The following is a 20,943-nucleotide window of genomic DNA, read 5'->3' as shown; positions in this document are numbered from 1 at the left end:
TAGGGGCGTGTGGTGCCCGACCCAGGTCCCCAGCCCCATCCGTCGGCCCCTCCCGTCTGGGACGGACGAGCTCAGCCCCAAGCTGAGAGCACCGTCGGGGCAGCTCCAGGTGCTCCCTCCCCGGACCACCAGCCTCTGCGGGGGCAGCCGCAGCCCAGGTCCCACTGCCTGCGTGGGGCAGCCCGTGTCCAGTGACCGGATGCTGTGGGAGTGTAAGGGTCCAGTCCCCTTGCTCCAGCTGGGGCCGCTGTAGCCTCAGAGTCCACGCTGCTCCTCCCTGGTCTGGAGGACTGGCTGAGGCCGCGGGGCCCTCACGTTCCCACTCTGTCTGGCTCTGCCGCATTGATTTTCCCATGCGATTCTGAGAGTAATTCCAGTACATGAATCCAGTAAGTCTGGCATGTGAATCTCTACCTCAGTGCTGGCTTCCAGGGTAACCAACCTGCAGCAGACGCTCCAACATGTGAAAAACAATGATTTAAAACAACATTGACTCTTGGTCTGGGATTTATCCAGTAATGCAACAGACAAACAACAAACAAGTAAAGCAACAAACAATAGTAATAATAAGTGAAAGTGAAAGTCACTCAGTCGTGTCCAACTCTTTGCAACCCCATGGACTATACAGTCCATGGAATTCTCCAGGCCAGAATCCTGGAGTGGGTAGGCTTTCCCTTCTCCAGGGGATCTTCCCAACCCAGCCAACCTGGGTTCGATCCCTGGGTTGGGAAGGTGCTTTAATTGAGCCCTTACTACATGTCAGGCATAGTCTTTTATCCCATAAAATCCTCATAACAGTGCTATTAAATAGAAAGTAGTATTCCCATTTACAGATGAGAAACTGATGTCCGAAGAGGTTGAAGTAACATTCCCAAGGTCACAGAATTCATAAGACCTGGAATTTGAGCTCGGGCCTGCTGGTCCGAAAGCCCGCACACGAGCTCGATTCGAGTGTCCACTCTGGAAGCACTTCCGCCAACAGGTAGAACTGTGACTCCAAAAAGTTATCATGCGGAGATCACCTCAGTACTCAGAATCACAATCCCTGGGAAAGCAGGAAGGGCAGGAGGGAAAGGGAGGGTAGGCAGTATTTCCTGGGCTTCGTTGTAATTGAAATCAAAGGTAAGCAGCAAAGAGATCCGGCAGTCCTAGAGGAAATCAACCTTGAATATTCTTTGGAAGGACTGATGCTGAAGCTGAAGCTCCGATACTGTGGCCACCTGATGCAGAGTCAGCTCATTGGAAGAAACCCTGATGCTGGGAAAGACTGAAGGCAAGAGAAGAAGGGGACGACAGAGGATGAGATGGTTGGATGGCACCATTGACTAAATGGACATGAGTTTGAGCAAGCTCCAGGAGATGGTGAAGGACAAGGAAGACTGGCGTGCTGCAGTGCTAAGAGTTGGACACAACTTAGCGACTGAACAACAACAAACAGAGTTGATTAAGTAAGATCTTATAAGGAACCTTACCTAACTCTTTTCTTTGTTAGTAATTGTTATGAGTTGAGTCACGTCCCCTCAAAAGATGTGGACGTTCTAACCCCCAGTGTGTGACCTACTGGAAACAGGGTCATTGCAGACACAAATAGTCAGGGTGAGGTCACACTGAGGTGAGGGGGTCCTTAGTCCAGCACAGTCGGTGTCCTCAAAAGAAGAGGATGCGGGGCACTCGGGGGAGGGGACACACCATGTGACGACAGAGGCAGAGATGCGTCTCCAAGCCTTGGAGCCCCAGGGACCAACAGTTGCCCCCAGGAGCTGGAAGAGCAAAGGAAGGACTCGTCCCTGAGCCTCAGAGGGAGCAGGGCCCTGCTGACACCTTGGTCTCGGACTTCTAGCCTCCAGAACTCTGAGAGATGAAGGCCTGTTGTCTTCAGACACACATTCTGTGGTCCTCTGTTACAACAGTTGCCCCCAGGAGCTGGAAGAGCAAAGGAAGGACTCGTCCCTGAGCCTCAGAGGGAGCAGGGCCCTGCTGACACCTTGGTCTCGGACTTCTAGCCTCCAGAACTCTGAGAGGTGAAGGCCTGTCGTCTTCAGACACACGTTCTGTGGTCCTCTGTTACAACAGGCGCAGGAATCAGGTAGTCATGACATGACTACATTTACAGGAATCATGTAAATGCAGATTAAAAAGGACAAGGGTGTAGCATTTTCTATCCATCAAGGTCACGTCCAGCAAGCTTTTTAATCGGCAAAATTCATTTCTGATAAAACCACCACAAACAGTAGTGTATCGATAAATATTTAACAACCAGCCCTGAAAATAAAAATGTGTTTATAGGTCAGTATCAGTTCAGTTCAGCCGCTCAGTCGTGTCCGACTCTGTGTGACCCCATGAACCACAGCACGCCAGGCCTCCCTGTCCATCACCAACTCCCGGAGTCCACCCAAACTCATGTCCACTGAGTCAGTGATGCCATCCAACCATCTCATCCTCTGTCATCCCCTTCTCCTCCTGCCTTCAATCTTTCCCAGCATCAGGGTTTTTTCAAAAGAGTTAGTTCTTCGCATCAGGTGGCCAAAATATTGGAGTTTCAGCTTTAATATCAGTCCTTCCAAAGAACACCCACGACTGATCTCCTTTAGGATGGACTGGTTGGATCTCCTTGCAGTCCAAGGGACTCTCAAGAGTCTTCCCCAGCACCACAGTTTAAAAGCATCAATTCTTTGGCACTCAGCTTTATAGTCCAAATCTCACAACCATACATGACTACTGGAAAAACCATAGCCTTGACTAGATGGACCTTTGTTGACAAAGTAAGGTCTCTGCTTTTTAATATGCTGTCTAGGTGTTTATAGGTATGTGAATGTAAATATATGTTTACAACAGATAAAAAAGAATAACACACAATTTGAATATAATAAAATATAGAATGCTGTTTATTATCAAATCCATATAGCTAAATGATACGGAAAACTTCTTGTTGGTTTTTACCAAATTCCAAATCCATTGTCAAACCAGAGTTACAACTGTTACGTGAGTCATGACATGAGTGTCACGGGTAAGATTGCATTTCATTCAAATTCTAATTAGCAGGCATCTTCCACTGGAATGACAAGGGTTTTAATAAAGGGTCACTGTCACTGCTCTAAGATAATAGCTGGTAACACATCTGGGTATTTACAATGTGCTGATCTTGATGCCAGGCACAGAGCACGCTGCAGCCCCCGGACAGAGTGCGCTCCTGCTCTGCAGAGCGCAGTCTAAGAGAAGACACTCACTAAAAGTGTGCCTGAGATGCATGGCATCATTCAGTCTAGGATGCTAGAGGCGCTGAGAGTTTCCTCCCCTGCTGAGGACCAAGCCAGGAGACTGACACTGCAGTCCTTAGGAGGCAGGATGGTTTTGAGATACATTCAGTGGGTTTGGGGGACATAATTTGGTGATTGGATATAAACACAAGGGAAAAAGAGAAGGATTAAATACTCAGGCTTGTGGCTTAAAGTACTTTCCTTCAGTGATCAATGTAACAAATATTTATTGAGCAACTCCAAGACATCAAGGGTGCGGTGCTGAGCCAGAAAAGGCACACACGGGCTGGTGTGAGATACCATACCTCTAGGCCATGGGCAGGTGAACTTTTTCCTGAAGCCGTGCTCAAATCTGCGGCTGGTGTAAAAACTGAGAGATGGGAGAAGCGGAGCAAGACTCCTGCTCCCATGGTAGCTCCATGGGGCAACAGAGACCAACCTGTCCAAAGGCAGAGGGGCTTCCAGGAAAGGAGCGTGAGTGTGGGTCTCAGCATCCCTACACGCCTGCTGTCAGTAGGCTGCATTCAGGTGTTGCCTTCCCAGGGTTGCAGAGTGGCCCTGTCAGTAGGTACCCTTGTCTGGATTTTCACGGCACAACTAAGATGATCCATGCAGATGGGAAGGTGGAGGAAACGCAATGGGCTGGCGTGTAGGACTTCCGCGAGGGACACAGGGTTTGAACGGCACGTCATGTCTTGTGTGTTACCTAGGCTGACGATCCCAGACTTCTGAGTTTATACTAAAGCAGCGATACTTAAGAGCAAACAAATAGTAATTTGACAGATATATGACTGCAATCATTGCATAGTGCAAGTTATATATAGATTTACATATTTACACTTCCAGGGAGAAAGAAACGGAAAGATTTCTTTTAAAAAAAAAAAGTATAATTTTTTGATTAGTTTTCTCATGTTCTGACTTCATGCAAAATGAAATTTAGGTCCAAAGGCAGTAAACATTAACAAATATGTGACTTCCATCTGGGGTGGGATATGAATAGTCCCTAAGGAAATGTTTCCAAGAAAGAAACCATAAATGCTTTCACCAAAGCCAGATAATTAGAAGTGTTGTTAAAGAAACAGGGTAGGATTAAGGGGGGAAAAAAATCCCTGGTTAAGGTAAAGCAGATTTGATTATATTTTTGTTGCCAATGTTCATTCCAATCCTTAAAATCTTTCATGAAAATGAATTAAAATCATAATTCTTCATAGGAAATTTGAGAACAATCAAGCTCTCTCAATAGATTAGAATGCTGCTTGGTTTCTGAGAGGAATGTATAATCTTAACAAGAACACAACATGTCACATACCAGTCTCTTCTCCTAACTCACAGGATGCTTTTTCTCTTTGCAGTTATACTAAAAAAAGATTCTTCATATCCTTTCTCTGTTTTAGTAAGTTTAGAGAAGGTAAATTTCATTTACTGTCATTTCATATAGACTTGCAAAGACTGGCTCCCATCAGAAACAGAACACACACATTACCCCGGGGTGTCCGAAGCGTATCTGGCCATCGTGGTTATTCACCAAGTGTCCTTTCCATTGGCAGGATTAACTAAAGCACAGACAGGAAAAGTAACCCCGGGGTAAGTGCCCAGGTCCGGAGAACACCCAGGTATGGAACGCTCTGGGCTGTCTTCCTTCTGGGCTGTGGTGCCCACAGATAGGCTCACAGTCCCTTCTTTAAAATTCACGGGGTCAGATGTGTTTCCAAATTCCAGACATTTGGGGCTTCACGAAGGTAATCTATTTCAGATGTGCTGCAGGGTAACATCCCGAGGAGGCTGGGGCAGCGGCTCGTAGCCTAACACACCAGCACACGCATTGTTTCTGTATGTTCATCACAGTAACTGAGATAAAAAGGACAGAGAATGGCCTCATGTCAGTTCAGATCAGCTTTCACCTTCAAATGAATTCTGAAAATCTTTTGGTTTTCTGGAATTTCCTTGAGATTGTGGGTAAAGTACTGTGCGTGCATGCGTGCTAAGTCGTTTCGGTCGTGTCTGACTCTTTGTGACCCCATGGACTGAAGCCCACCAGGCTCCTCTGTCCATAGGATTCTTCAGGCAAAAATACTGGAGTGGGTTGCCATTTCCTTCTCCAGGGGGTCTTCCCGACCCAGAGATTGAACCTGCGTCTCCTGCATGGCAGGCGTGTTCATTACTGCTAGTGCCGACTGGGAAGCCCAAAAGACGGTGAATCTGTAATTCAAGTAGGAGCCTGTGTCCTCTTCCTCTGCACGGAGGGAAATCCTCTCTGAGCTCTGGTGGAAAGGCCTCTCCAGTGGCCCCTGCATTCTGTCCCTCTTGAGCTTCACAGTAGAGCTTTAGCAAGAGACGCAGCCCCCTCTGTGACCCAGGGCGGACTGTCATGGGTCTTGTAAGACATGTGCTTCACCTTTACTCAATGCACAGATCCATGCTAGTTACCCCCCAAGAGGAGGATGTTGTGTTTGCTGGATCTGGTGTGTGTGAGTATATATTATTTATAATTTATTTATAAATATACTGTTTATAAATAATCTTGGGGAATCTTTCACTTTATTGCTCACCTTTACCTAAATTAAGTGTATCATTTGTCTACACAATGCAAGATAGTCTGATGATTAAAAAATATCTTAGTTTCAGGAATTCCCCAGTGTTCCAGTGGTTAGGAATCTTGCCTTTCCTGCAGGCCATGTGGTGCAACTGGGAAAAAAAAATCGTAATTTCCTAGTGAACTGAGCTCGTTAAGGGTCCTGTCGGTCCTTCTGTTTGCTGCCTTTGTCTCCCCTCTGAGCCCTCTGCTCCCAACCCAAGTTAAATGAGATTAAAAGTAGAGCAGATTCTGAAATACCTTATTTGGGGTATTGAGATAACTAGCAGTTTGTTTTCAAGCTTAACAGATGTAGTCAGTATGAATTAAGGTCATCTTTTTGTCGTGAACCAGTTTTTAATTTTGAACTGACCAGTTAACTGGTCAGTTTAGGAAGGGAAAATGCCATTTTCTTGGTCTTCAGATCTACTCAGTGAAGGGAACCAATAAAGGAAACATAATGTGAGCTACACTTGCCACTTAAAAGGTTCTAGAAACTGCATTAAAAATGTAAAAAAAAAAAGAAGAAAGTGAAATGAGCTTTAATAATATATTTTATTTAAGCTAATCCCTGGTGGTAAAGAATCCGCCTGCAAGGCAGGAGACACAGGTTGATCCCTGGGTCAGAAAGATCCCCTGGAGGAGGGCATGGCAACCCACTCCAGTATTCTTGCCTGGAGAATCCCCCACGGACAGAAGAGCCTGGTGGGCTATACCCATGGGGTCACAAAAGAGTTGGACACGGCTTAGCAAGTAAACAGTCCAGGACAGTAACTGTCTGGGATGTAATCAATACAAAAATTAACAATGAAACTTTTTACATTCTTTTTTCACACCAAATCTTCAAAGTCTTGTATTTTTTACTTGATGACCACCTCAATTGTCCCAGCTGCATTTCAAGTGTTCAATAGTGGCATATGACTGTCTCCTACTGTGCAGTTCAGTTCAGTTCAGTTCTGTCACTCAGTCATGTCTGACTTTGCAACCCCATGGACTGCAGCAACCAGGCTTCCCTGTCCATCACCAACTCCCCAAGCTTGCTCAAACTCATTCATGTCCATTGAGTTGGTGATGCCATCCAACCATCTCATCCTCTGTCATCTCCTTCTCTGCCGACCTTAAATTTTTCCCAGCATCAGGGTCTTTTCCAATGAGTCAGTTCCTCACATCAGGTGGCCAAGGAATTGGAGTTTCAGCTTCAGCATCAGTCCTTCCAATGAACACACAGGACTGATCCTTTAGGATGAACTGGTTGGATCTCCTTGCAAGTCCAAGGGACTCTCAAGAGTCTTCTCCAACACCACAGTTCAAAAGCACCAATTCTTCAGCGCTCAACTTTCTTTATAGTCCAACTCTTACATCCATACATGACCACTGGAAAAACCATAGCTTTGACTAGACAGAACTTTGTTGGCAAAGTAATGTCTCTGCTTTTCAATATGCTGTCTAGGTTGGTCATAACTTTTCTTCCAAGGAGCAAGCGTCCTTTAATTTCATGGCTGCAGTCACCATCTGCAGTGATTTTGGAGCCCAAAAAGATTAAAGATTTACTGAGCATAACCCCGCCCATCAGAACAAGACCCAGTTTCCCCCTCAGTCAGTCTCTCCCATCAGGAAACTTCCATAAGCCTCTTATCCTGCCACTGTTCAGGGGATGTAAAAGTTTAAAATACAGAGCTGGCACCCAAACTCTCAGCCACTTATGATCTCCTGGCTCCTACTTTGACTTCCTTTCACATTTATCCCACTATATATCAGACAAAAATAAAGACTGACAACCAGTGAAAATAATTCCTAGTACTTCCAGTAAACTAATGAAACACACAGCCTTCAGACTGTAAATCACGTGTCGCTGCTTGACTAAGCAGAAGTCACAATTTGAACCCCAAACTGGAGGAAACGGCGCAATGGAAAAGTTTGCCCATCGATCTTTTTTTTTTGCAAAGAAATTTGCAGAACCAGCTATCTCTGTTGAGTTTAACCCTGAACTTCTGCTGATAGCAACGGTAAACCACTATGGGGAAGGCAAACATGGACATGGTAAATAAGTGTTGCAATGCCTCCAGAGTGACATTCAAGCAGGGTTTAGGCACTTAGGCTTCTTCTCCTCTGGAGCTGACGGAATTTCGATTTTGCAACCTTTAGAGCAACCGGTTGGATCTGATTTTCACGACTATAAAATGAGAATGGTGTCCAGTGTTTGTTACCGGCATTGTTCTCCGTGTATGATATGCACTGATTTGCTTAATACTTACAATAATTGTATCAGGAAGACACTGCATTTTATTCCCACTTGAAAGATGAAGAAACTGAGACCAAAAATGTAAAGTAACTTCTGTAAGATCACACAGCTGAGGAGAAGTGAGTTAGAATTCAAACTCATGTTGTTAATCAGTATTCTCTAACCTACTGGATTTATGAGGTGAAAATAAGATAAAATACCAGTATCTTAAATAGAAATGATATTGTAAATGCAGTATATCAATATTCAGAAATAACTCTATTAATGAAAATGACCTTTCTTAAAGGGAATCCTATTTTATGTTTAAATTATATGTGGTTTGTCTCATGTTGTACCAAGACAGCTAAAGTTTAAACTCATTCATTCATTTCTTCTGTTCAAATATCAGCTCTCAGTGAGACTTTTCCTGATCACTTCAGGTAAAATAGTAACAAAGTCCCAGTCGTTGGTAATCTCGGCCTTCCTTAATTATAAGTTTATACATGTAGATTCCTTATTATAAATATATACATTATATATTTGTACATAAAGTTTGTATTATAAATTTACTTATATGTTTGCACTGCCGTCTCTCTCCACCCTTATGATATACGCTGCACACAGCAGGACGTTTTCTGTTTTGTTCACTGCTATATTGTCAGTACCTCAGAACAAAGTTCGTGTGTGTGTGTGTGTGTGTGTGTGCTAAGTTGCTTCCGTCGTGTATGGACTGTAGCGCACCCGGCTGCTCTGTCCATGGGATTCTCCAGACATGCATCCTGGAGTGGGTTGCCTTTTCCTTCTCCACAGAACAATGTTTGTATCTTAGCAAATTTAAAATAAATATTTATTAATTGAACAAATGTCTGATTTTTATATGTATTCATTCATTTATGCTGAAACAACATATATAGCAATTATGTGCATAGACTTATATGCAAAATTTACTTGGGTTAGGGTTATAGCTGCCATTTACTATTTGTAAAATATACAAATAACAAACGTATTGACCTTGTAAAGTTATTTGGAAGATTACATAGGTTAGATCAGATCAGTTGCTTAGTTGTGTCCGACTCTTTGCGACCCCATGAATCGCAGCACGCCAGGCCTCCCTGTCCATCACCAACTCCCGGAGTTCACTCAGACTCACGTCCGTCGAGTCCGTGATGCCATCCAGCCATCTCATCCTCTGTCGTCCCCTTCTCCTCTTGCCCCCAATCCCTCCCAGCATCAGAGTCTTTTCCAATGAGTCAACTCTTTCCATGAGGTGGCCAAAGTACTGGAGTTTCAGCTTCAGCATCATTCCTTCCAAAGAAATCCCAGGGCTGATCTCCTTCAGAATGGACTGGTTGGATCTCCTTGCAGTCCAAGGGACTCTCAAGAGTCTTCTCCAACACCACAGTTCAAAAGCATCAATTCTTCGGTGCTCAGCCTTCTTCACAATCCAACTCTCACATCCATACATGACCACAGGAAAAGCCATAGCCTTGACTAGACAGACCTTTGTTGGCAAAGTAATGTCTCTGCTTTTGAATATGCTATCTAGGTTGGTCATAACTTTCCTTCCAAGGAGTAAGCGTCTTTTAATTTCATGGCTGCAGTCACCATCTGCAGTGATTTTGCAGCCCCCAAAAATAAAGTCTGACACTGTTTCCACTGTTTCCCCATCTATTTCCCATGAAGTGATGGGACCGGATGTCATGATCTTTGTTTTCTGAATGTTGAGCTTTAAGCCAACTTTTTCACTCTCCACTTTCACTTTCATCAAGAGGCTTTTTAGTTCCTCTTCACTTTCTGCCATAAGGGTGGTGTCATCTGCATATCTGAGGTTATAGATATTTCTCCCAGCAATCTTGATTCCAGCTTGTGTTTCTTCCAGCCCAGTGTTTCTCATGATGTATTCTGCATATAAGTTAAATAAGCAGGGTGACAATATACAGCCTTGACGAACTCTTTTTCCTATTTGGAACCAGTCTGTTGTTCCATGTCCAGTTCTAACTGTTGCTTCCTGACCTTCATACAGATTTCTCAAGAGGCAGATCAGGCGGTCTGGTATTCCCATCTCTTTCAGAATTTTCCACAGTTTATTGTGATCCACACAGTCAAAGGCTTTGGCATAGTCAATAAAGCAGAAATAGATGCCTTTCTGGAACTCTCTTGCTTTTTCTATGATCCAGTGGATGTTGGCAATTTGATCTCTGGTTCCTCTGCCTTTTCTAAAACCAGCTTGAACATCAGGAAGTTCACGGTTCACATATTGCTGAAGCCTGGCTTGGAGAATTTTGAGCATTACTTTACTAGCGTGTGACATGAGTGCAATTGTGCAGTAGTTTGAGCATTCTTTTGCATTGCCTTTCTTCGGGATTGGAATGAAAACTGACCTTTTCCAGTCCTGTGGCCACTGCTGAGTTTTCCAAATTTGCTGGCATATTGAGTGCAGCACTTTCACAGCACCATCTTTCAGGAGTTGAAAGAGCTCAACTGGAATTCCATCACCTCCACTAGCTTTGTTCGTAGTGATGCTCTCTAAGGCCCACTTAATTTCACATTCCAGGATATCTGGCTCTAGGTCAGTGATACATAGGTTACTATTTTCTAAAAGTGACATAGAGGCTGACACAGTAAATGTGGCTGTGCTGTTGATTTGTAACATTTTTATTACTTATCTATGCCTTTTATTTTATTTAAAAAGCCTTTTCGGTTACTCTCTGTTGCGATGCATGGGTTCGTCACTGCAGGGTCTTCTCTTGTTGCTGAGCACGGGCTCTAGGCACGGCAGCTTCAGTAGTTACGGCTCCCGGGCTCCAGAGCACAGGCTCAGAAGTTGCGGTGCACGGGCTTAGCTGCTCTGTGGGATGGGGGGTCTTCCCCAACCTGGCATCAGCCCGTGTCCTCTGCATTTAGCAGGCAGACTCTTTGCCACTGGACCACCAGGGAAGTCCTATCCACTCCTTAAATACAGGGCCAAGCTCTATGCTGGATGCCGAGGAAGTCTGAGTTAAAGGAGACATCTCTTTTGAGACAGAGTATAGCTCCGACTTCATTGCTGGACTTATAAGAAGTAAAGGAACTCTTCAGGACTCCACAGCCCACGGGCTAGAGCCCACACTGCAGCTGCTACACACAAAGTGAGCTGAAAGCAGTCAGGAGCCGGGAGCAGTAAGCGAAGGAGAAGTGCGGGGCTCCCCCGGGAGCGAAGGCCAAGAGCTGTCCTGCCGTCGGGAGCTCCAGGGGTGACTGACTGACATCAGCTGGGGTCTTCGGAGGACGCTCACAGAGACGGGGCCAGTTTCAGTGGTAGCAGAGGCAGGCGCAAGTTTTCTCAGAAGAAATGTGCTCTCAAGCAAATACAAGTTGAAAAAACTCACCAAAAACATGAACAAACATCATAGAAGGAGATAAACAGATTTAGACCCCAGAGGAGTTCATATTTTTAAATTATCAGATAAAGAATACATAATTCTTAACTATGAAATATTTATGGAAATAAAGGACAGGATCATAAATTTGACCAAGAAGCAAAATGATGGATAAATTTACAAAACCATCTAGTGGAACTTTTTTTTTTAGTTATTTACAATGTTGTGTTAACTTTAGGTGTACAGCAAAGAGATTCAGATCTATATATGGGCTTCCCAGGTGTTGCTCGTGGTAAAGAACCCGCCTGCCAATTCCAGAGATGTAAGAGACGTGGGTTCAATCCCTGGGTCTGGAAGATCCCCTGGAGGAGGGCTTGGCAACCCACCCCAGTATTCTTGCCTGGGAAATCCCACCGACAGAGGAGCTTGGCAGGTTACAGTCCATAGGCTTGTAAAGAGGCAGAAACAACCGAAGGTACTTAGCACACATGCACACCTATATATAAATATATATATACTTTATATACTTTTCCAGATTCTTTTTCATTATAAGTTATTACAAGGTATTAAATATAATTTCCTGTGCTATACAATAGGTTCTTGTTTATCTGTTTTACATATAGTAATATGTATCTGCTACTCACAAGCTCCTAATTTTATCCCTCCTTCTACCTTTTCCCTTTGGTAACCATAAATTTTCTATGTCTCTGAGTCTGTTTCTGTTTTGTAAATGAGTTCATTTGTATCAATATTTTTTTAGATTCCACATATAAGTGATATTGTGTGATATTTGTCTTTATCTGACTTCACTTACTATGATAATCTCTAGGTCCATTCATGTTGCTGCAGATGGCTTTATTTCATTCTTTTTATGGATGATAATATGATATACATACACACACACACACATATATATGTCATCTTTTTATCCATTCATCTATTGATGGACACTTAGGTTGCTTCCATGTCTTGGCTATTGTTAATAGTGCTGCTATGAATACTGGGGTGCATGTATCTTTCTGAATGAGAGTGTTTGTCTTTTCCAAGTAATATGCTCAGGAGTGGAATTGCTGGATCATATGGTAGCTCTTTTATCAGTTTAAGCCTCCATACTGTTCTCCATAGTTGTTGTTCAGTCTCTCAGTCATGTCCAGCTCTTTGCGACCCCATGGACTACAGCACACCAGGCTTCCTTGTCCATCACCAACTCCCAAAGCTTACTCAAACTCATATCCGTTGAGTCACTGAAGCCATCCAACCATCTCATCCTCTGTCATACCCTTCTTCTCCTGCCTTCAGTCTTTCCCAGCATCAGTATTTTTCCAGTGAGTCAGTTGTTCACATCTGGTGGCCAAAGTATTGCAGTTTCAACTTCAGAATCAGTCCTTCCAATGAATATTCAGGACTGATTGCTTTTGGGATGGACTGGTTGGATCTCCTTGCAGTCCAAGGGACTCTCAAGAGTCTTCTCCAACACCACAGTTCAAAAGCATCAATTCTTCGGCGCTCAGCTTTCTTCACAGTCCAACTCTCACATCCATACATGACTACTGGAAAAACCACAGCCTTGACTAGACAGACCTTTGCTGGCAAAGTAATGTCTCTGCATTTTAATATGCTATCTAGGTTGGTCATAGCTTTTCTTCCAAGAAGCAAGCGTCTTTTAACTTCATGGCTGCAGTCAGCATCTGCAGTGATTTTGGAGCCCAAGAAAACAAGGTCTGTCACTGTTTCAATTGTTTCTCCATCTATTTGCCATGAAGTGATGAGACCAGGTGCCATGATCTTAGTTTTTTGAATGTTGAGTTTTAAGCCAGCTTTTTCACTCTCCTCTTTTATCATCAAGAAACTCTTTAGTTCCTCTTCACTTTCTGCCATAAGGGTGGTATTGTCTGCATATCTGAGGTTATTGATATTTCTCCTGGCAGTCTTGATTCCAGCTTGTGCTTCTTCCAGCCCAGCGTTTCACATGATGTACTCTGCATATAAGTTAAATAAGCAGGGTGACAATATACCCTTTTCTGATTTGGAACCAGTCCGTTGTTTCATGTCCAGTTCTAACTGTTGCTTCTTGATCTGCATACAGTTTTCTCAGAAGACAGGAAAGGTGGTCTGGTAATCCTATCTTTTTAAGAATTTTCCACAGTTTGTTGTGATCCACACAGTCAAAGGCTTTAGCATAGTCAATGAAGCAGAAGTAGATGTTTTTCTGGATATTCTCCATTGTGACTGCCCCAGTTTACATTCCCACCAACAGTGTAGGAGGGTTCCCTTTCCACCACATCCTCTCTAACATTTATTGTTTGGAGCTTTTTGGATGATGGCCATTCTGACCAGTGTGAGGTGGTTCTCAATGTAGTTTTGCTTTGTAACAGAACTTTTTAAAAGTGAAACCTATAATTGTTGAAATTGAAAACTCAATAGATAGATTACACAGTGTGTTAATAGTAGTTGAAAAGAGCATATATGATTGAAAACAAGAAAACCGTGGGAAAGAGACAGAGGTTGTGGAGGATAGAAAGAGTATAAGCGGCGTCCCAGGGGGAGAAAACAGAAGGAGGTGAAGAAAACTTACCGAACAGAACAAATAAAAACAAAATCATCTGGGCATGCCAGAGTGAACTATAAAGTATCTAAACAAAGAGGAGACCCGATAAGCAACTAAAGAGAAAAGGCGGGCTCTCAGAGAGGAATGACAAGTAAACCCAGAGCAGAAGCCTTAACACGCGAAAAGGAAGCCGGAACTTGGAGCGATGTCATCAATCGCTGGAAAAAAAACACAGAAGAACTGTTTTAAGACTAAGAGTGAAATAGCAACCCTTGAAATAAAGGCCCAGTGTTCCCAGGAGCAGATCTTTAAAAAGAAACCTTCAAAGCATCTACTCCAAGATCAAGGAAAGTGATCCCAGAGGGAAAATCGGAGACACAAGAAAGAATGGCAGGAGGATAAATGAGAAAACATGAAATTTTTAATAAAAACGATGCCTGATTGTGGAATAAAGCTTTCCAAAATTCTTATATTTGCGGGGTAAGAGTAAGATATTGATAGTTATTGTAAGATATTGATAACAGTTAGGCTTTGTTTACTCAAGAAAGATCACTGACAAAAATAGTAATAGAATATTTAGCTTCCAAACCAGAAGAAGAAAAAAGAGGATAATAAAGACAAATAAAAGTTTTGTTAGTTTTTTTTAAAAGGCAAGGAATGGGGGAAAGAGAGGCATGGAAAAAGTAAGACAAAAATAACAACATAAGATGATATTAACAAGTCTAAATTGCTTTTGAACTGTGGTGTTGGAGAAGACTCTTGAGAGTTCCTTGGACTGCAAGGAGATCCAACCAGTCCATCCTAAAGGAGATCAGTCCTGGGTGTTCACTGGAAGGACTGATGTTGAAGCTGAAACTCCAATACTTTGGTCACCTGATGCTGAGAGCTGACGCATTGGAAAATACCCTGATGCTGGGAGGCATTAGGGGCAGGAGGAGAAGGGGACGACAGAGGATGAGATGGCTGGATGGCATCACTGACTCGATGGACATGAGTCTGAGTGAAGTCCGGGAGCTGGTGATGGACAGGGAGGCCTGGCGTGCTGTGATTCATGGGGTCACAAAGAGTCGGACACAACTGAGTGACTGAACTGAACTAAACTGAAATATATCAATAATTGCAATGAATATAAATGCTATCATCCTACAAGTTAAAACCAAAGTAAAGCAAAGACAGAGGAAAAATTCCAAGTATATGTTATGTATGAGACATGCCTACAACACAAGAACACTGAAAAGTTGAAGTATAAGAATAGACAAGGATATAACAGATAAACTCTAATTTAAAGCAATACAATATTCAATAACTTTTTGAATAAAGAAAACAAAGAAGTACCCAAAATCTTAACAATTATTTTCAGTTTTATGACTCTATCTTTCATCCCAAGCTCCATATTTTTATATTTCTGCATTTGTGATATGCATTTAATTTTAATTCTGTTTTTTTCTTTTTAAAATTACAACACCATAATTTCCCAAGGTTTTATGTAGTTTGTATAATATAATTTCATAACTATTTTGACCTTTTTATAATTCAATTACATTTCCTGCACGGCCTTTCTAGTAGTTAACTTTATAAGTAATAAACTAACTCAGTGAAGTAAAAATTCATTTTTTTTTTTTGTTGCTTAATTGTTAAACTTCAGAACTGAGACTTCCCTGGTGGAACAGAGGTTAAGAATCCGTCTTCTGATGCAGTGGATGTGGGTTTGATCCCTGGTAGGGGGGCTAAGCTCTCACACACCCCAAAGCAATTAAGCCTGTGTGCTCGGGGGCCCACGAGTCACAGTGAAAGATCTCACATGATACAACTAAGACACGATGTAGCCAAATAAATAAATATTTTAAAAAACAACTTCAGAATCCATGTGTCTTGTGAGCATGTCTGGATCTGGAGAACCCATGTTCCTCTTACCCAGGCCGCTCAGATCCTGTGGTCCCTCGTGCAGGCTGAGCCTTGCCTTCTTTTTCATGTCCTTGGTAGCACCACCTGTCCTGCTGATCATCTCTTCTGACTCTTTCTGTCCTCTTTGAAGCGGGAAAAAGGCTGCTCAGCTGGTTGGAAGTTAGAGTGGGGATACCAGGCCTTCTGGACTCACTGGAAAAGACTCTGATGCTGGGAAAGATTGAGGGCAGGAGGAGAAAGGGGAGACAGAGGACGAGATAGTTGGATGGTATCACCAACTCAATGGACATGAGTTTGAGCAAACTCTGGGTGATGGTGAAAGACAGGGAAGCCTGGTGTGCTGTGGTCCATGGGGTCACAAAGAGTTGGACACAACTGAGCGACTGAACAGCACCAGGCCTTTGGACAAAGTCTGAAGACGGAGTAGAGACTGAAGCAGAGGCAGTCAAAACACCAACACGAGAGACAACGAGTGTTATCTGTGCAGGGCTTGTTATCTGTGCAGGGCTTCTCGTGCGCCAAGCACTGTTTAATCACTTTACTGAGCTTTGCTCCGTGTGAGTCCACAAGCGCCTTGAATACTTGTGTGAATCTTTTCTCCTCCTCTCTTCTTTGTGTCCCAAGAAATCAGAGCCAACTGACTAGGCATTCAGGCCTCTTGCCTGTTTGCAGACGCTATCAAGTTGGCATCAATGCTTCCATTCATCTGCCTCTCTTCTGGGTCAAGAGGGCAGGATGACAGTATGGACTATGAAACAAAGGGGTGGTAACTTGGGGGCAGGAGGCCAAAAAATATCCAAATAAATAAACACAGAGGTCAACGTTAATGAGCAGAGGACTGGCTTGTAACTAAGATCCTCCCAGGCTTTGAGGAACTTAATAAAATTAGGTTATGTTTCAATGACTGGCATTGCAGCAAAGCTAAATAATGATAATACAGTTAGTGCAACACATACAAATTACTTGTGTGTGTAATTATGGATTTACAAAAACTAATGGACCAGCTGAACTCCTCCCTTATCTCTGACTGAAAACCTTTGTTTTCTTCTTGGGAGTTGGAAAAAAGTCAATGCGTCAGCAACTCATCTATTTCTGCCCGTTGGTTCATCATGCGGAAATTAAATGCGGTGCATAATGTGAATTTAGATGTCAACATTCTGTTGAATTCTAGAAAGATGCATTAAGATGTTTAGTTTGCATTACATTTTAACAAATTTGTGTCATTCTGAGTTTGTTAATTTTGGATTATGGGACACTGAAGATTTGCATAAATCTAAATTCTACTAGGGACCCTGGCTAATACTTCTTTCATATTATTTTTCCATAGAACAAGCTTGATCTGTTCAGTCTTTAAAACCTTCATTATATACTCTGGAAAGCAATATTCTCTTCAACCTCAAGTACGCTGCCATTAAATCAATCTTGTGAATGGTCTTGATAGTTTTGTCTGGCAGGGTAATCATTTGACAACGTTATCATGATATAATAAAAACCAAACCGGATCAAAGCAGAACAACAACAAGAAAAAACTAGGTTCAGGCTGCCAACCATACTGCTGGGCTCAGCTAGAGTCCCTCGGGGCCTCCTGATAAAGGAACACATCTGAGAACAGAGCTGGCCAGGCCAGAGCTCTGGAGCTCAGCCACAGATGGGCTCGTCCGAGTGGGCTGTCCTGGGCCCTGCCCAGCTGATAACGGCAAGCATCATGAGGACTATTTAAAGCAAGTGCGTTTCAATGTTGTGCAACGCAATATGCAATGCTGGCTTATGAAAGCAGCCAACAGAGTGTGCTGCACGCAGGCTCACGAATGTAACGCTTACCTTGAAACGAGCCCCCCACCCTCTTCCCGTGCCCACCCATCTAACCTAAGCCACAGCCCCAGCCTGCAACCCTTCCCCCGATTTCTGGCTTCAGCCTCATCCCAGCTCACCTTCCCTCCACCATCAGCCTTCGTACAGGAATGCTACTGTCCTGTCCTGTCCCAGCAGAACCGCTGGCGTCCACGTGACTGCCTGATGACTCAGATCAAAACACCTGCTTGGCTTAAACTGTTCTCCCTTCTCCCGCCCTTCTTTCCTCCCTTCCTCTCTTCTTTCCTTCTGCTTTATTGACTGATGGTCTACACACAAGAGTGGACGCATCAGAAGGGTTGTACAGCTCAGGGTATTCCCGCAAACTAGACACGCCCAGGTAACACCCAGGCCAGGCAGGAGAGCCTGCGTATGGCCCCCAGAAGTCCTTCTGACCCCCTCCCAGGTGCCCCCCACGCAACCCAAAGGGAACCACTGTCTCACCTCCCAAGAGCTGCTGTGAATTTGTTCTGGCTTCCCTTCACTCACCTTCCCACATGCGAGGACTCAGGGCACACTCTGACTTGGGGCCCCCCAGGCCTTGCTGCCTGGCAGCGAGTCTAATTGAGTCCCCACTCTGATGGTTGTGGATATCCTGTCACCTACCTTCATCAGGAGTCGCTCCGGGACTGCCAGCTGGAGGTTTTGGGGTGACCGCTGATGAGAGCTGGGCAGGGAGGGGCTGGTGGTGGCTCCAGTTTGATGAGGAGGATGTAGAGCTAATGTCGTGTGCAACGCAGTCCCTCCCGCCTCCAGCCCTGCCCCTCAGTCATCTCTCGGCCTCCCACACCATTGCATACCCACAAGCGAAGTCACAAAAGGCACCTGCCACAGTGGCATTGAACCCCTAGAGTCCCCAACTGACACCCAGAGTTTTTGCATCCCCAGGGGAATGCCTCCAGCGTTGGGGGGAGGGGGTCTCCGATGCTGCTCCTACCTCAAGAACTATCTCCCTGTCTTCTGGGAATAGAGACAAGAAAAGACTGTTTACCTGTAATTCTTTTTTTTTTTTCCTTTTTCATAAATTGGAGGATAATTGCTTTGAGGAGGGCATGGCAACCCACTGCAGTGTTCTTGCCTGGAGAATCCCATGGACAGAGGAGCCTGGTGGGCTACAGTCCACGGAGTTGCAAAGAGTTGGACACGACTGAGCGACTTAGCACGCACGCATGCATAGTTGCTTTACAATGTTGTAATGGTCTCTGCCGCCCATCAGCACAAATCAGTCATAATTTATATCCTCTCCCTCTTGAGCCCCCGAATGCCATTCCACCACTGTTCACAATAGCCAGGACACAGCAGCAACCTAGACGTCCATCGACAGGGGACTGGATACCTGTGACTCTTTTTAACAGCAACTCAACAAATGCTATTAGTTGTCGCCTCACTGTACGGTTGAGATTTTTTTAGGCATCTATTGAAAATGCAACATAAAAATAATAAAGACTGAAAAAAAGTCAGGGGTGGGGGGTGGGGTTGGTTACTCATAATCCCAACCTACCTCTACAAACACTTTCATCTGCAGACCACCTCCAGGCCCTGCCCATACTCACGCCCACCACGTCTTACCCTGTGGTTCCTGTAGGGTTCACTCGTGGAGACGGTCTTTAAAGAGGTCTTTTGTTTATGCAAACAAAACGGATGCTTAACAGAAAATGGTCTCTTTACAGAAAGGATCATTTTAATACAGATCATTTTCCTTTAATCATAAAATTCTGCCTTTCTTTTCTGACCTAACCTCAGCCTCTTTGTTCGGGGAAGCCCGTGGAGCTGAGCGAAAACAGATGCAGTGACGCTGGTCCCTGCAGAGGCAGAGCCTGGAGTCTGTCCCTTGTCAGTTACCGTTTAAGTAAACGTGGATATCAGCGTAACCTTGTTATGCCTCAGAATCTCCAGGAGTAAAGGGCTGAGGATGAGACCTAACCCCGCCCCCAACGCCTCACCGGATGTTTCCTTCACTTGGGAAACCTACACGAAGCCCCTGCCACACATGTGCCAGGCCCCTCATGGGGACCTCGGACACCTGCATTCCTGTTGGACAGGTACCAGCTCCAGTCCAGATGGGCGATGCTCCTCAGGAGGGCCATAGTCAGCTCCTGCCCTCCCTAATCCCCGTGTTCTCTGAGAGCAGCTCCAGGCTGCAGGGTGGGCTCAGGGGTCTGAGCTCTCTGAGCAGACCCCCATCCTTTCCCCGGGTTCCCCCTACGGCCCACTCCCACTGTTCCCCTCACAAGTCCTCAGCTCTCCTTCACCAAAGCCTCAAGGGGGCTAGTGCTCCCACAGCCTGGAACCTCCATCCTGGGCAACACAAAACACATTTCCTTCCCTGGAAGGGAAGTGTGGTGGACCTTAGAAACGAAGGGAAGTGTGGTGGGCCTTAGAAACACAGGGTCCCCTTGAAGATGTCTACGCAGAAATGCACAGGAAAAACAATGCTTTTTTGCTGAGCAGGGGAAATTGTTTTGAAACACTCCATTTTGAATTCTGCATCTTGTTCCCCTGACATAAATCCAGAAGCTGGAGCAGCTGTTTCTGATCCAAAGCATCTTGCGGGATTCTGCAGAAACGGCGGCTTTTGCGTCAAGCGTTGAAGACAGATGGGACTGAAGAAGGGCCTCTCTCGTGGGGGCGCTGGGGGCAGCTGGCGGAGGTGGAGGACCCTGGGCAGCCAGCATGCGCTGGAGCCCCCGGGGCCTCGGGCTGTCAGGTTTGAAGCCCATCCTCGCAGCGGCCAGCAGCTTGTGATTGTACCCGTGTGCGCAGCCCGTGTGCACGGGCCCGTGTCCCGTCCCCCTTCCCGTGAGCGTCACCCACAGCTGTCTCGAGAGGCCCTACAAGACCGAGTCTGCCGTCTGCTCACGCCCTCTCCCCTGAGATGGGGAGGTTCTTTGAGACACCCGGCCCCTGGCACCCACGGTCTCCTTTTCCTCCGAATCCCTCCTAATCAGGGCTGCTGGGGGCAGGGGTGAGCCTTGTTCAGGTTTGCCACCTCCGCACAGCTGTGCCCATTTTCCGGCCTGACCTTTGCCCCCGCCATTCATGTGACGTGGACACGCTTCCCCGCTGTCCCCAGCCTCTCCCCCGTTCTCATCATCTCTCAGTCCTGGGCTTGCTTTCACTGGTTCTCGGGCTTCCTTCCTCTCCAAACTCCATCCTCGCTGTGGCTTTGATATCTCCTGGGAGGCTGTCGAGGTTCCCCGCACCTCATTTTCTTCACGGTCATGTCTCAA

At 45.0% G+C, this 20,943-nt stretch overlaps 1 protein-coding gene and 1 long non-coding RNA gene across 3 annotated transcripts in view; one reads left to right on the top strand and one right to left on the bottom strand.

Moving 5' to 3' along the window:
* Nucleotides 1–20,943, top strand: part of PSD3 (pleckstrin and Sec7 domain containing 3) — a 610,137-nt gene that overhangs the window by 73,187 nt on the left and 516,007 nt on the right. The window lies entirely within an intron of this gene.
* LOC123328560 lies at nucleotides 4,975–17,861 on the bottom strand. Its single transcript, XR_006543475.2, has 3 exons — nucleotides 17,794–17,861; nucleotides 15,872–16,072; nucleotides 4,975–5,105 (listed from the first exon to the last, which is right to left on the bottom strand). It is a non-coding gene; the product is annotated as an uncharacterized LOC123328560 (long non-coding RNA).

Source organism: Bubalus bubalis, chromosome 1 (assembly GCF_019923935.1).
Source record: "Bubalus bubalis isolate 160015118507 breed Murrah chromosome 1, NDDB_SH_1, whole genome shotgun sequence".
NCBI classification, from domain to species: domain Eukaryota; kingdom Metazoa; phylum Chordata; class Mammalia; order Artiodactyla; family Bovidae; genus Bubalus; species Bubalus bubalis.
This window is presented reverse-complemented; position numbering and strand designations above follow the sequence as displayed.